Below are 14,506 nucleotides of genomic sequence, written 5' to 3' on the forward strand. Positions count from 1 at the left end.
TTCCAGCATCTGCAGTTCCCTTTTGAACACCCCATGTGATTGGCTGGTTGTTATCCCCGTCCCCTCTCTCTCCCCGTGTTTAAGAAGGAACTGCAGATGCTGGAAAATCGAAGGTACACAAAAATGCTGGAGAAACTCAGCGGGTGCAGCAGCATCTATGGAGCGAATGAAATAGGCAACGTTTCGGGCCGAAACCCTTCTTCACCCTCTCTCTCCGTCCTGCTCAAAGATCTTATAGCAGAGCTCTGCTATAGGATCTTTGGTCCTGCTTCTCTCTCGCGCCCTGCCCCCTCCCCCCGCGGGGCGATGTGATTGGCTAGTATGGATCCACGCCCCCTCTCTCTCTCTCCTCGTCCCGCCCCCTCACACCCCCTCCCCGCGGGGCGATGTGATTGGTTGATTTGTGTCCCCGCCCCCTCTCTTACTCCCGCCCCGCGAGGCGATGTGATTGGCTGGTTTGTATCGCGGAACGGCGGCAGTTGTCGGCAAGGTTGCCGGGGCACGCGCTGGTGCCCGGGATGGACGTTAGCAACGGAAGCAAAACAAGAGGGGGGAGGGAGTGATAGGAAGGGGTGAAGTGATACGAATGGGAGCATTAAAACTTATTTGAACATTGTCCACTTATAGCATAAATTATAATAAACATCGCATTTGTATTTCGTGAACTTTAACGTTTATTTTTTTGCTGACGTTATTGCAAGCTGCATTTCCCTGCCCGCCAGCTGGTGATCGTTTCCTGGCCATGTGAGCCAGGGCAGCGGCGGCAAGCAGGCGCTGGTTTGTTCGGTGACCAGCGGAGTGAGGGAGACCATTGAGGGTTGCCGCACCCGGTAAGGCGCCACGCAATATGAACGAACGCATGGGGGCCGAATCTATGTGACTGACTCGTCGAAAGAAGGGTCTCGACCCGAAACACCGCCCGTTCCTTCTTTCCAGAGATACTGTCTGGCCCGTTGAGTTACTCCAGCATTGTGTGTATCTTCTTTGTCACTGACACTCGGCTCAGCTTCGATGTTGACGAATTGTCGTCTGTTTTACAATTCTGCTGCTCCTTTATTCTCACCTTGTGTGTGTGTGTATATGTATGTATATATAGGGAGAGCGCAACGAAGCGGCAGCCAGAATATATATGTGTGTGACTGTGTTTGTGGGAGACTTATTTTAGCAATGTTACAAAATGTTGAGATTTAAAAAATCAAGGTTGCAAATGATCCCATGAGATAAAGCATAAAAAGAAGTTTAATTTGACACCTAATTCACTTTCATATCTTCAGTATTAAAAATGTTATAGACAATAGGTGCTTATAGGTGCCATTCGGCCCTTCGAGCTAGCACCACCATTCAATGTGATCATGGCTGATCATCACCAATCAGTACCCCGTTCCTGCCTTCTCCCCATATCCCCTGACTCCACTATTTATAAGAGCTCTCTCTTGAAAGGATCCAGAGAACCTGCCTCCACTGCCCTCTGAGGCAGAGAATTCCACAGACTCACCACTCTCTGTGAGAAAAAGTGTTTCCTCGTCTCCGTTGTAAATTGCTTACTCCTTATTCTTAAACTGTTGCCCCTGGTTTTGGACTCCCCCAACATCGGGAACATGTTTCCTACCTCTAGCGTGTCCAAGCCCTTAACAATCTTATATGTTTCAATGCCAACCCTCTCATCCTTCTAAACTCCAGAGTGTACAAGCCCAGATGCTCCATTCTCTCAGCATATGACAGTCCCACCATCCTGGGAGTTATGCTGCACTCCTGTAGGGGTTTTGGTTCCCTTTACTCCACTTCGGGCTCAACTGCCCGAGTGATTCTCTCCCTTGTCGGTGGGTCAAACGGCCACCAGTCCACTCGAGCGGTTCTCAAGAGAGAATACAAAAAAAAGGGTTCCCCTGGGTTCTAGACCTCGGAATTATGGTGGGGTATGATAAAAGGTTGACTTGACCAGAACGTGCTGATGAGAGAAAACAGAAACCAAGAAGGACTCAAAGCAAGTCTAAAATTTACAGGCTTTATTAAACAATGAGAAATCGAATCTCACCAACACTACATAATACGTGGCTAAACTTATGCTTTAAACTAAGACTATGGAAAGAAAGTTATTGGGCATGTCGTAAAAGCTTACTTTACATAATTTTAATTACAGATGCACCCCCTTTCCCCTTCTTCCCTCAACCTCTATCCTATTTCGGGAACTTCACCAAATCGTCTGGGGTACTTACAGCTGGATCGATACACAGTCAGGAGGCGTCCAACAGAGCAGAAAAGAGAACGAAACCTTGCTTGTCTGTCCCTTTTATATCCAAGTTTTTCCCTTGAAACCCCCCAGGTGGTCCTCTGGACGAAAGGGTCTTTCGATGATTCCCAGTTTCGATCTGGCATGAACAATAGGCTTCCGATGATAATGGGTTTGCTGATGTCATGATGCCTCAGCATGATCATTATCCCATTACCTGGATGGGCTCCCATTGTCCCGATGGATGGGCCATTTACGATGGTGATTGTCTTGCTGCTGGGCTGTTTACCCCCGTCTGCTGAGGCTCGGTTCCTTCCTTCCTTTCCAAGATAATCTCGTTATCTCCGTCCCGGCCTTTCCTGTTCACTCCATTCGCATAGTCATGTAATGCCCAGGCCAACAGGCAGGTTTTAAGCTGGTTCTTCCTTTGTGGATTGGGTTTTTTTCCTTTGCAGCCAGCAAGTCTGTTTTAAAAATGTCCATGGTCCTCATCCCCGAGTTCTTCCATAATTTTGGAGGATTTGCCCCAACAACTTACATGCCCCTACGATACGTCCAGGCTTGCACGGACCGTATCGATTGACAAAGTTAGTGGGCAACTCCTCCAGCCTCCAGAGCTGTAAACACTCCTGGCGAGATGGTGAAATTATGTACCCCGAAAGACCCCTTAATTGCTAAACTAGACCCTCGAAGCACATTAACTTACACTATACACCTTTTACTTTAAATCAATCCCACAAACCATACAATACCATCACGACCATTCCCTGAAAATACAGGGATCACAACATATGTACGAAAACCATTGCAATAGATTACAGACATTTTACAGTGACAAGGTGTCGTTACAGCTGCGTCGGGCGGCTCGATTTACCAGCTGTTGTAATTTGGCCAACCTCCGCCTTTTAAATTTGCAAATAATACAAAGCAAATACACCACAATTATCATCTGGCAGATGATCAGAACATGGGACACGATGCGGACCCATACTGGAATTATGATCCAGGACTCCAGGTCCCACCAATTTGGAGACTTGATCTCTTCGATCTCCCTGGCGATCTCCAGTGTCTTTTGTTCCAAGGAGAAGAAGTGTTTGTGCGACAACTCGACCGCCACCAGCAACTCTTAATTTTTCACTGGGGGAATATCATACCTGAAATGGGCCACATAGTTAGATAAGTCCGTTACATTTTCTCGTACCGAGAGTTGAACCGAAGAAGGTTCCGGGATGGGTAATATTCGCTGCTGTGTCACATGGACTTCTGCCCTGGGTTTAAAACAGAAGCTGCTGTGTGATATCGGGCACCACAGCTGTGTTCCGTGCTGATACCGCTGGGCACTTGTGGTGACACAGTACGTCCCACTGCCTATATACGCCACCTGTGAAGGGACATGGTCTGCTGCCATCGCCTCCATGGTACAGTTTATAGGCTGTGCCCCATTAGTCCTGAACCCACACTGAGGCCTAGCCTCGGCACCCATGTGCTGGGGACACAGGATTACCTGTGCTCCCTGGCTCTGACAACCCAAAAGGTCAATGCCTGTCACAGCTTGCTCCCTCACTATGACATAGGGCGGGACCTTCCCGTAGCGAATATGCACCCCCCCACGAACAACTCCCACGTTCTCCACTCGGTACAGAGGAGCTGGTCATGCCGAGGTTCCCAACACCGGGATTCTTACGACCACTTCCATTATGGTGTGATTGGTCTTCCCGCAATCCATCGGTACCGGGTAGGCCTCGGAGGCCACACGAAGCTGACAAGGACAAAGTGCTGTTATAAGGGTGTAGCGCTGCTACGTGCTGGTTGCTTATCTAGGAGGGAACCCGACCTTGCCTCAGGTCTTCCAGGTTGCTCCTCTCCTCCCCCAACAACCAAGCACCATACAGCCCACACACCTCATTCTGTGCAGCCTGATCGGACGCATTCTGGTCCTCTTTAATCAAAGCGTTTATCGTTTTTGCATGTGTCTCCAATTGTGCTATGATCTCTTTTAGATGTAGAGTCATTGCCACCTCTTCGTTCAGTCCCGATCCTACCACTGCATTTTCCTCCCCCAGAACCTTTCGTAACTGACTCTTCAACTGATTGATCTGCAGGGCCAGTTCTACATTGTCCATGCTATTAATAATGGACGTCCCTGTGTTAAATGCTGTAAACCCGTCGTTAACCACCCCTTGTCTTTACCTACCGGACCTCATAGTGAAATCCCCTCCCCCGCGGTACATCTCTTCTATGTCTATGTCCCCGAAATCTAGGTTGTGGAATTTCTGGAACATGTCTTTTAACAGGGCCTGATATAATAATTCCGTCTCGTGGAGGCACCATGCGGGTAACCGCACTTCAGTCAAATACGATGGACTCCTCCGTGTCCCCGCGACGCGCCACGCACATCCGGAGGCACATCGTTGCCATCATCCATACGGCGGGGCTACCCATCTGGAAAACAAGCAAAACACCTCCTTGCCCCCACAAAGCTATCTGCCTCCCTGCACTCCACAATGGAAGAGTGGCCATCCGGCCAACAGTAGCGGCTACCTCCTAATAATGGCATTCGGGGTTTTGTCTTTGTCTGTTGTGGTCTACTTTTCCACAGCCCATCCCTTCGATGCAGCCGACGTTCCCGTACTGTCCGTCCCTGTACTCCCCTATATCTGTACAAAACCCTATATCTTATTACCAAACACTAACTACATCTACTCACACACAAACCAATGCTATATACAACGGCACCCGTCTCCGGGTGGCCAGCTCATAACTGGTCCACGTCATGCTGGGGCCACCCCTCTGGTGGGCCCACCCTTGCAGGCCAGAACTCCTGTCGAGGGGCCTGACTGCCCCTCACCTCCCTTTGCACTACGGGGTTTCGAGATACCCTTACGTTCCCTGCGGAGACTGGGCTCCCTCCAGCCGCACTCCGAAGTGCCCTCTTTCGGCCACTCTCCTTCCCGGCCCTCCTGTGGCCGGCCCTAGCCCTAGGTTTAATTAAGGATGGTAATGGTCAGGAGATATGCTAGGGGTAAACCTTACTAGGGGTTTAGTGACCCTGTTACTAGTGACCCGTCTGACTGGGGGTTCCCACACCAGAGGTGATACCTCCATCTCCTCTGCTTCTGCTAGTTCTGCCTCTCTTAGGCAGTCTACGGTACCTGCCTGCGGAGGGCTGGAGTCAGCATCCTTCCCCGCTGCTTCCAGTCCTCGCCCTGGGACACAGCAGGCTACTTCAGGCTGACTACCTGTGGGCTCGCCTGGCTCCCCTACGGTCTCCACATCAACCCGGGTCTGTTCTTGACCCTGTTCCCTTTCTTACTTTTCCCTGCACTTGTGGGGTCGAACAATTTACACTGGTTGATGTGGAACCATTTGACTCTGCGGGGAAGCTGAATGGCATACACCATGGGACTGGCCTTGTCCACTATGTTGTATGGGCCAGCATACAAGGGTTCAAACACCCCTACCCTAGCATATCTCCTGACCATTACCTGGTCCCCCACTGCCCACTCGCATTGCCTGCGAGGCTCCAGCAGTAGCTTGTTTCTTTGGTGCTGGGCCCCCATGTTTCTGGCTGCCTGCCAGTGAACCTGCCTAAGTTGCTCAAATAGCCTCTTGGCGAACTTGTCCCGGTTCACTTCCCTGAGCTGTCCCTCTGTTAGGGCTGGGACCATAACGTGCATGGGCGTTCTCATGATCCGGCCCATCATAAGCTCATGGGGAGAGTACCCCGTACTCCTGAACTGGCTGGCACATTGGGTGGGTCCCCTGTTTCCTTCCTTATTATTTCCTTTATTGTCCGGTTCAACCGCTCTACCAGACCTGAGGACTGGGGGTGGTAGGCCACATGCCACTTGGCCTTGATGCCCAGTATTCTAAGGGTGGACTGCATGACCTGTCCCATGAAATGGCTCCCCTGATCTGACTCCACGAACTGTGGGAGTCCGCACCTGGTGAACACCTCCCTAACCAGGTTTTTGCCGTACCCATAGCGGTGGCTGCTCTGCAAGGGAAGGCCTCTACCCATTTTGAGAACACATCCACAAGGACTAAGCAGTACTTGTAACCCCCTTGAGCGGTTGGAAGGGGTCCGATGTAATCGATTTGAAGACTGCCATGGCCCCTCCACCCTCCTGATGTGTCCCATAGAAACCTTCCTTTTCTGGGGGTCTGGGTTGTTTGCTGCACAAACCAGACAGCTAGCGCAAAAGTCGCGAATGTCTCCCCTGAGCCCTGGCCACCATCCTGCCATCTCTACTCGCTGCCATGTGGTCTCTGGCCCGGGGTGACCTGCCCTTGGACCCTCATGGGCGAGTTTTTAAAATTCCCTTCTGTACTGGGAAGGCACTACCCACTTATCTCCCTTGAATAACATTCCTTCCTTTACTGACATGTCTTTACCCCCATAAGGTCCCTCTATCTTCTCCTGTCTGCAAATGGCTGCTGAGGCAGCCTTTAAAATGGGATCTGGACCGTGGTCAGATCCGGGGCCAAAACCATTCCCGCATTCTCCTTTTCTCGAGGCTGCTCCCTGGCTGCAACTACCTGTCCCTCCTCATAGGGGTCCCATGCTTTCCCACTCCTGGCTCCTTTTTTGGCCAAGCGATCCGCCCTCTGATTTCCCTCGCCCTGTGGCTCCATTTTGGAATAGGCCTTCACCTTATGGATATATCTATCCCCGCCCTTCCCTACGGCTGCTACAATCCTCTCTAATAGGGGTTTAGTGGTCAGGGGCTTCCCGTCCGATGAGGTGTACCCTCGGCGGGACCAGATAGCCAGATATTCCGTGCAGGAATTGCATGTGAACATGCTGTCCGAACATATGGTGTATGGAGTGGGGAAATGCTCGGGATGGGTCACCACGTACATTACCACCGCTAGCTCGGCCTGCTGGGCGCTTAACGTATGTGGGAGTTTAAGGGCTAGGGCTATCTCCGCCTCGGGGTCCCAGATCCCACAGCCCGTGAGCCTTATGCCCTCGGACACGATACTGGACCCGTCCACGTATATTTCCCTACCCGTGGGATGTAACCCTGCTCTAAGCCCAAAGTCCACCTCCCATACCCCTTCCACCGAGCAACGGTGTGGCTCCTCTGGGTACACCAAATTGGCTGCGAGCTTGGGCTCGCATAGCCTCTCAACCCGTAAGGCCATTTGGGAAAGGAGAATGGTCCAGCGAGTGCTCCTCGCACTGCTAACGGTCCTATCCTTAATCCGACCGTCCAGCAGCATCTGGGTTGGGGTATGGTGGATCAGGAGGATGATGGGGGACAGAGCGGCATGGGCCAGAGCGGTACGGGCCAGAGCGGTATGGGCCTCAAAACGCCTTTCTTAACCAATGAACTCAGGGCGACTTCTAAGTCAGCCTCCACTTCTCGGGGAAAACTATACGGTTTCTGCGGTCGGGACATGGGATCCCCGTCTATCCTGACCTCTGTTCCTGTGACCCTTCCACAGTCATGCTTGTGAGTAGCGAATGCGGCCAAATTTCGCTTAACATGGCCTCGATACTGTCGGGGTAGGGCCTCTACATCGTACCCCTCTCTGGGCTTCACGACACACAGAGCCCCTCTCTCTGGTGCCCTCTCGATGATCATTACCTCCTTCTCTCTCTCTCAGCCCCTTCTCCTGCTATGCACCACAAACAGTGGTTCCTCGGCGCCTAGTATCCCCTTTCCCTCCTACTCCCAACTCATCAGGACGCACTTCCACTGCGCCTGGAGAGCTCCTAATCGAATGGACAAGGGAACAGAGAAAAACCCCGTCTTCTCGTTTCCCGTAAAACCGACAAGACTATAGGGCACCCCACTAGATAGAGGGGATGTACGGGGATTGTCCGTGTGGACAATGGTACTGGAAGCATCTGTGTCCAGCAGGTAACTCCCGACCACATCCTGGACCTCCATCTTGACCCAGGGTCTCCCACATGGGCCATACTCTAACAGGCATAGGAATGTGGGCTGTTTCGCTGGCAGTCATAAAGGTGCCGGGGGTGCGGATACGGGCGCACTCTGGCCTGTTGCCATGGCTACCTGTCTGGACCCTCTCGCCTTGGAATGCAAATAGGCCAATAGATCTTTTACATCTATTGTTCCTGGCACTGCCGCTCCCTTTTCCGGGTCTGGGTCAGCTGTTACCGGGGTCCTATCTCCCACTGCCCTACTTGGGTTTCTGCACTCCCTCTTGTAGTACCCGGACTTCCCACACCTGTAGCACACCGGCCTCATCTCGGAAGAGGTCCGGCTGCCTTCCTGTTTCCACTCCCTCCTTTTGGTGGGAGCCGGTACTATATTGTGCACCTTGCCCGATAGGGCTTCTCCTCACTTCTCTCCCCATTGCGATACGCAAGGGTGAGCTTCCTTATTACCTCCGCCTCGTTGAGGTTTGGGTCCGCTGGGTCGAACCAGTGCTCAGCCTTTGCCCTAACTCACGGGAGGCAATTAGCTACCAGATTCTTCAGCCAGTGGGCTGTTCTCTCATCTAAATTCCGCCTATCTATAGGCGTCCCTCACGCTCCCTCATACACTGCCCACAGTCTTTCTGCGAACATGTACGGGGACTCAGCTACCTGCTGCTTCGTCTCGCCCACCCTGGCGAAAGGACTACCCTGATTCAACCCCATGGCCTCCAGAACCGCCGTCTGTGCCGCTACCCATGTTTCAGGTCTTCCCCCTTCGCTGGAGGTCACCGCCTTGCATAGGTAGGAATCCAGGGCCATCAGTAGTAGTTTTACCCGTTCTACCTCATCGCAATCGTTTATGTCGGCTGCTTGCTGCACCTCCATAAAATGCAATGACGGGTCTCCCGCCCTGGTTAAGCTGGGAACGTGAGCCACCATCCCCCTCAGCACGTGTGCCCCATGGGGAATGATGATATCACTCTCCATGGGCTCCCTATCTGCCTGCCCTACTTGGGGACCATATTACCTTTGCCGTAACGGGCACATCTGCCCTACCCAGGGCTGTTGCCCCTTTACCACTGGCTCTCCCACCATGATCAGTAACCCCACCACCTCGTGGTGTGCTACACATGGCGCAGACGCCGCTAACTGAGGGTGCTCTCCCGCCCCTCCTTGGGCCTGTCCCTCCCCGGAAAACCCGAACCCCACCTGCCGACCCGGACCTATTCCCGGCGCCTCAGGAGGCGGTCTATTCTCCTTTGCCACTGGGGAATCAACTGCTGAGGGAAGCCCTCTGCCCCCGGGGGACCCCCCTGGTCCTACCAGGTGAACCCGTCCCCTGGTCTTGGACAGAGTCTCCTCCAGCTGCGCTATCCTTGCCTGGCAAGGCCCGTGATCACAATCCCCTAGCTCGCTACAGGCCACCCTGTATGCTGCTTGGATATCTTGGAACTTTCCCTCCAGCTCCCTGTACCTCTGTGTACTCTGAGCCAGGAGTTCCTGGGCGTTCCGTTCCCTCTCCTTTGCCTCTACCACCTGGCATTGGAGGAATTCCTGGGCATTTCTGTGGGACTCCCTAGCCTGCAAGATACACTGCCTGGCTTCACTGAGTTCCTCATATAGCCCTTCCCCTTCTCTCGCACTTTCCTAAGCGCTGGCCCTAGCTTTTCTCGGTTGCTCTGCCAGACTATCTACCTGTCTCTCCATTTTGGCTACCTGCTGTGATAGGCACGCTAGCCAAACTGCCTTTTTCTGCCCTTTATTATAAACTTTGCTTTCCATCCATTCTGCTGCAGGCTGCTGTGCTGTCAAAAGTGCTACCACCCATTGTCTGGTGAGATTGATCTTTTTAAACAGATAAGAGGAGATTCTCTCCTCCATCTTGCTACGTTCTCTCACCCCCTCTGGCAAATCACATATCCCAAACCACCAAGATCCTGCCATGGTCGCCATTCTGTAGGGGTTTTGGTTCCCTTTACTCCACTTCGGGCCCAACTGCCCGAGTGATTCTCTCCCTTGTCGGTGGGTCAAACGGCCACCACTCCACTCGAGCGGTTCCCAAGAGAGAATACCAAAAAAAGGGTTCCCCTGGGTTCTAGACCTCGGAATTATGGTGGGGTATGATAAAAGGTTATCTTGACCAGAGCATGCTGATGAGAGAAAACAGAAACCAAGACGGATTCAAAGCAAGTCTAAAATTTACAGGCTATATTAAACAATGAGAAATCGAATCTCACCAACACTACATAATACATGGCTAAACCTATGCTTTAAACTAAGACTATGGAAAGAAAATTATCAGGCACGTCGTAAAAACTTACTTTGCACAATTTTAATTACAGATGCACCCCCTTTCACCTTCTTCCCACAAACTCTATCCTATTTCGGGAACTTCACCAAATCGTCTGGGGTATTTACAGCTGGATCGATACAGGGTCAGGAGGCGTCCAACAGAGCAGAAAATAGAACAAAACCTTGCTTGTCTGTCCCTTTTATATCCGTGTTTTTTCCCTTGAAACACCCCTGGTGGTCTTCTGGACAAAAGGGTCTTTCGATGATTCCCAGTTTCGATCTGGCATGAACAATAGGCTTCCGATGATAATGGGTTTGCTGATGTCATGATGCCTCAGCATGATTGTTATCCCATCACCTGGATGGGCTCCCATTGTCCCGATGGATGGGCCATTTACGATGGTGATTGTCTTGCTGCTGGGCTGATTACCCCCGTCTGCTGAGGCTCGGTTCCTTCCTTTGTCTTTCCAAGATAATCTTGTTATCTCCGTCCTGGCCTTTCCTGTTCACACCATTCGCATAGTCATGTAATGACCAGGCCCACAGACAGGTTTTAAACTGGCTCTTTGTGGATTGGGGGTTTTCCCTTTGCAGCCAGCAAGTCTGTTTTTAAAATGTCCATGGTCCTCATCCCCGAGTTCTTCCATAATTTTGGAGGATTTACACCAATAACTTACAATTCCTCAATAGCAAGAATGTCCTTCCTCAAATTAGGGGACCAAAACTGCACATAATACTCCAGGTGTGGTCTCACTGGCAGTCTGTACAACTGCAGAAGGACCTCTTTGCTCCTATATTCGATTCCTCTTGTTATAAAGGCCAACATGCCATTCGCTTTCTTCACTGCCTGCTGTACCTGTGTGCTTACTTTCATAGACTGATGTACAAGGACCCCCGAATCCCGTTGTACTTCCCCTTTTCCCAACTTGTCGCCATTCTGCCTTCCTGTTTTTGCTACCAAAGTGGATAACCTCACATTTATCCGCATTAAACTTCACCTGCCATGCATTTGCCCACTCCCCCAACCTGTCCGTCACCCTGCATTCTCATAGCGTCCACCTCACAGTTCACACTGCCACCCAGTTTTGTGTCATCTGCAAATTTGCTAATGTTACTTTGATTCCCATCATCCAAATCATTGATGTATATTGTTAATAGCTGTGGTCCCACCACCGAGCCTTGCGATACCCCACTGGTCACTGCCTGCCATTCTGAAAGGGACCCGTTAATCGCTACTCTTTGTTTCCTGTCTGCCCACCACTTCTCTATCCATGTCAGCACTCTACCCCCAATACCATGGCCAATACCATGGCCTAAGGCCATTTTCATACTCGGAAATTAGCATCTTGTTCCCTATTGCTTTTCCATTGACTTAACACAAAAGCTGTGATTGAGGACAGTCAAAAGCCCATAACTTTCTTAAAAATTAAGAGAACTGAATGAAATTTTTAGTTATTATAGATTGAAGAATTCTGAAACAAATATAAAACATCTTACTTGGATGACCTGAAATTAAAGCCTATAATTAGTTAGTTACCTAATTGTAACTTAGTTACAATTAGTTAGTTATAATTAGGTAGTTACCTAATTGTAAATAGTTCGGGAAGTGGCAGTGATGAGGGACGTAACGCAGTGGCCCGACCAGTCAGAGGTCATGCTGCAAGATGCACTGACAGATGACGACTGGAATATGTTCCAAGCAAGTTCCAATGACGTCAGTGAGTTCGCGGAAGCAGTCACGGACTTCATCGCAACAATAGCCGAAAGCATCGTCCCCACGGTAAGGGTTAGCACCTTTCCGAATCAAAAACCCTGGGTGGACAGGTCGTGTTGCCTTGAATGCTCGCACCGCTGCTTACTACTCGGGCCTGGCATCCGGAAATATGGGCGTCTACAAGATAGAGTCCTACCGACTGTGAAGGACGCAAAAAGGAGGTACAGGGACAAGATGGAGTCACAGATGGAGCAGCAGGACACTAGATGCCTGTGGCAGAGGCTACGGACTGTAACCAACTACCGGAGCACCCCACCCCTCAACCGGAAGTTCCGGCACCTCCCTAGCAGATGACCTGAACTCCTACGCTCGTTTCGAGACGGGCAACATCACCCCAGGTCTGCCGGCTAACGACACACCGCCAGCGTGCTGGCTATCGAAGCTGAAGGGAGGTACCAAAAAATTCCTCCCCAGCTTGTCTGAATGACTACCGTCCGGTGGCCCTCATGAAATGTTTTGAGAGGCTGGTCAAGAAACACATCTGCGCCTTCCTCCCACGCAACATGGACCCGCTACAATTCGCATACCGTCCGAACAGATCCACGGACGATGCGGTCTCCCAGGTTCTGCACACCGCTCTCTCTGACCTTGACAGCCAGAAGGGGAGCTATGTGAGGATGCTGTTCATTTTTTGGTACAGGTACAATGATGGATCTTTTGAAGCAGGCAGGGACCACGGACTTGGCCAGGGAGAGGTCGAATATTGTAGTGAGCACCGGAGCTAGCTGCGTAGTACAAGACTTAAGTACTCGCCCCGAGATGCCATCTGGGCCTACAGCTTTCAATAGACAATAGACAATAGGTGCAGGAGTAGGCCATTCGGCCCTTCGAGCCAGCACCGCCATTCAATGTGATCATGGCTGATCATCTCCAATCAGTACCCCGTTCCTGCCTTCTCTCCATATCCCCTGACTCCACTATTTTTAAGAGCCCTATCTAGCTCTCTCTTGAAAGCATCCAGAGAACCTGCCTCCACCGCCCTCTGAGGCAGAGAATTCCACAGACTCACACTCTCTGTGAGAAAAAGTGTTTCCTCGTCTCCGTTCTAAATGGCTTACTCCTTATTCTTAAACTGTGGCCCCTGGTTCTGGACTCCCCCAACATCGGGAACATGTTTCCTGCCTCTAGCGTGTCCAAACCCTTAACAATATCCTGTGAACACTTTCATCCTTCACCGCTGTTCATAGACTTCAATTCAGCCTTCAACACGATAGTCCCTACCAGACTTGCTGAGAAGCTGCTGGAATTGGGGCTCAACACCCCCCTGTGTGCCTGGGTCCTGGACTTTCTCACCGCCAGGCCCCAGGTAGTCAAGATGGGAGGGAATACATCGAAGTTCCTCGCTCTGTGCACAGGATCCCCCCAGGGTTGCGTCCTCAGCCCCCTACTGTACTCCCTGTACACACATGACTGTGTGGCTAGGTTCAGCTCCAACTCTATAATCAAGTTTGCTGATGACACTGTGGTGGTGGGCCTGAAATCCGATAACGATGAGAAGGCCTACTGGGAGGAGGTGGCTGATCTGGCACTCTGGTGTCAGCCTCCTCTTGAATGTCAAAAAAACGAAGGAGCTGATCGTGGACTTTAGGAGGGCGCAACATCCGAGGACGTACACACCATTGAAGATAAATGGGGATACTGTGGATAGGGTGAGCTGCTTTAAATACCTGGGAGTCCACATCTCAGAGGATCTGACAAGGACATCACACGCTGCAGCACTGGTGAGTAAGGCAAGGCAGCGCCTTTACCACCTCAGGCAATTGAGGAAGTTCAGAGTGTCTCTAAAGATCCTCCAGTGTTTCGACTCAGCGGCTGTGGAAAGCATCTTGTCCGGAAACATCACAATTTGGTTTGGGAACTGCTCTGCCCAGGACAAGAAGGCTCTGCAGAGAGTAGTGCGTTTGGCCGAACGCACTATGGAAACTACACTCGCCCCCCCTGCAGGAATTACACATCAGAAGGTGCAACTCCAGAGCCAACAAGATCATGGGAGATCCCTTCCACCCCAGCAACAGACTGTTCCAGCTGCTACGGTCAGGCAAACGCCTCAGTTGCCATGCTGTGAAAACGGAGAGGATGAGAAGGAGTTTCTTCCCAGAGGCCATTAGGACTGTAAACTCCTATCTCACCAGGGGCTAACTTTACTGTACCAATTTACTGTTGTGTGGTGTCTTTTTAAAATTGCTGTTTTTTCCTTTCTATTTTATTTCTATAAATGTAATGTGAATATGTGATTCTGTTCCATTCTGTTTTGTAGTTTTTTTGCATAATCCGCAAGCATTGCCACTTTTCATTTCACTGCACATCTCGTATGTGT

At 51.1% G+C, this 14,506-nt stretch overlaps 1 protein-coding gene across 6 annotated transcripts in view; it reads left to right on the forward strand.

The window, feature by feature from the left end:
• The first annotated feature begins 695 nt into the window (after positions 1-695).
• Positions 696-14,506, forward strand: part of cep70 (centrosomal protein 70) — a 51,870-nt gene continuing 38,059 nt past the window's right edge. For all 6 annotated transcript variants that reach the window (XR_004412622.1, XR_004412623.1, XM_033024597.1 and 3 more), the window contains exon 1: positions 696-830. The gene's annotated coding sequence lies outside the window, so the exon portion shown is untranslated. The remainder of the gene's footprint in view (positions 831-14,506) is intronic.

Source organism: Amblyraja radiata, chromosome 7, assembly GCF_010909765.2.
Source record: "Amblyraja radiata isolate CabotCenter1 chromosome 7, sAmbRad1.1.pri, whole genome shotgun sequence".
Taxonomy (NCBI): Eukaryota; Metazoa; Chordata; class Chondrichthyes; order Rajiformes; family Rajidae; genus Amblyraja; species Amblyraja radiata.